This window comes from Apis dorsata, unplaced genomic scaffold (genome assembly GCF_000469605.1).
Source record: "Apis dorsata unplaced genomic scaffold, Apis dorsata 1.3 scaffold_162, whole genome shotgun sequence".
NCBI lineage: Eukaryota > Metazoa > Arthropoda > Insecta > Hymenoptera > Apidae > Apis > Apis dorsata.
The window spans coordinates 840,542-842,722 of NW_006263451.1; the positions used below are offsets into that span (position 1 = coordinate 840,542).

The 2,181-nt window shown below is 17.4% G+C and overlaps 2 protein-coding genes across 5 annotated transcripts in view; one reads left to right on the top strand and one right to left on the bottom strand.

Moving 5' to 3' along the window:
• LOC102674784 (rho GTPase-activating protein 26) overlaps positions 1-585 on the bottom strand; it is a 10,098-nt gene extending 9,513 nt beyond the window's left edge. Inside the window, exon 1 of the mRNA XM_006613749.2 lies at positions 427-585. The gene's annotated coding sequence lies outside the window, so the exon portion shown is untranslated. The remainder of the gene's footprint in view (positions 1-426) is intronic.
• A 298-nt stretch (positions 586-883) lies between these two features.
• Positions 884-2,181, top strand: part of LOC102674481 (transcription factor SPT20 homolog) — an 8,418-nt gene continuing 7,120 nt past the window's right edge. The window contains exon 1 of one of the 4 annotated variants that reach the window (XM_006613748.2): positions 884-1,301. The gene's annotated coding sequence lies outside the window, so the exon portion shown is untranslated. Of the gene's footprint in view, positions 1,302-1,356; positions 1,477-2,181 lie in introns of those variants that run through there. The other 3 variants (XM_006613746.2, XM_006613747.2, XM_031509540.1) reach the window with 3 other exon arrangements.

The window sequence follows — 2,181 nt, forward strand, 5'->3', positions numbered from 1 at the left end:
AATTATATAAATGACATTATATATATGTATATAATTTAATATATATATATATATAAAATATACATATTATATGATTGTATAAACATATAAATTTATATTTAAAAAAAAAAGATCATTTCATTTTAATTATATAAAAAAAATATTATATTTATTAAAATGATTAATTAATATACTATATAGTATATTTATAATTATTTTATTATAAAATAAAATTGAATAATATAATAATAAAAATATTATATGCATTATATGCACATAGTATTTTAAGATAATAATTAAATATATATTGCTATTAAAATGTGAAAGTTTTAATATTTTTCAATACAATTTATAATAATTTTAACGAAATTTTTATAAAAATAATAATAAAACATGAAATAATTTTTCAACTTTTTCTTCTAGTTTTTTACTACTATTAAAACTTACCTAATAATATAAATAGTTGTAAAAACTCAAAAGCAAAATTTGCTTTTTTGTTGAATTAGTTTGAATTCCATACATTTCTCACTCAATACTGAAAGATTTTTCATTAGCATAAAATTATATATTACTAAATTACGTTGCTTGTATACATACAAGTATCGATCTTCAATACAAAATATCTGTAACTTGAACTTAGGTCCAGATTATTATAATTTTGAACATGAACAATTTATTTAAAGAATGGAATCCCAGTGGTTAGTAATAAAATCTTTATATTGTACGATAAAGAAAAATATACAAATTAAATAAATATAAATTTTTCATAAGAAATAATTTAGAAATAATATAATATTTTTATAAAAAAGATTTTGTTTCCATTAAATTCATATTAATATATATAATTATTCATACATTATTTTTATAAGTAAATTTTCTGAAAAGTTGGTTAGACTTCTTAATGCTGTTTCTCTTTTACGTTAATAACTTTTCTCATATATCTATCTTCTTTTTAAGTGAGATCCATGTTGAACATGAAATACTAAATTCGTCTGTAGTTATTCCGATACTAGTTGAGCTTGCGAAGTATAAATTGAATAACTTGCTAGAAAGAAATGTGGTCAATTTTCCAGTCTATGATTGTGTGGTGTTTGTATAATAGGTTACATTGTGTCCAAAAATGACGTTTCTAATTTGTAAATATTATTTATTTGACATTAAATAATTTTTGTTAATTATTAAGACTTACTGACAAGTATTTTCACTACCTGTAAACTTGTGTATTATTTATCAATTGGTGTGAGGTTATGATAAGAAAATTAACTTGAGTCACCTCCTATATCCAATGTTTACTATTAGATCACTTTTTAGGTCCATTGAAGGTAAATAATTCATTGTTTATATTTTACTTGAAATATTTAAGTATGATTGATATTAATTCATAAACATTTACATAACCTCTCATGTAGCGTGCTTGTTTTGACATTCGGAGGATTCACGCTGTGATTAAAACATATCGTGCATTTATTTTTAACTTGTACTTAATCTTTTGTTTCGGTAAATTTAATTTATTAATTTTATTCTTCATTTTTTGATACTTTAATTATATCAGTTTATTATTATATTTGAAATATTTGTTATAATATTTATTATAATATTAAGATGAGATAAGAAAGATACTAGTCTCATCAATAGGCAATTTTATATAAAAATGTATTTGTAAAATATTTTGTTTTTTCTATATTTGCAAAAGATTATCATTATGTATCAAATATTTACTCAAAGCTATTTTCAAAATTATTGAAATATTTTTATATGAATATATAAATAATATTTTTATATGGATATACCTATATACATATATATATGTATATATATATATATTGAATACTATACTATAAATATAGTTTTATATAATATAATGTTTTGATATAATTTTGAATTTATTTTAATTAAATGTTAATGTTAAATTATATTAATGCTTTTTTCCATTAATATAAAAGTAATTCAACTTGATTATAAAAATTTACATATTTCTAATGAATTCATATTTTATAACAAGTAATGATAAGAATTTATAATAGAGAAATATTAACAATATTATTATGATTTTTATATACTAAATAAATTTAAAATAATATATTAAAAAGTTATATTTATGTGTTTATTTTACAAAAATTTTAATATATAGTAAATAATTTATTTATAACAATATATTTAAACATTATACTAAATATATTTTATTTAATATATTTAAAAAAA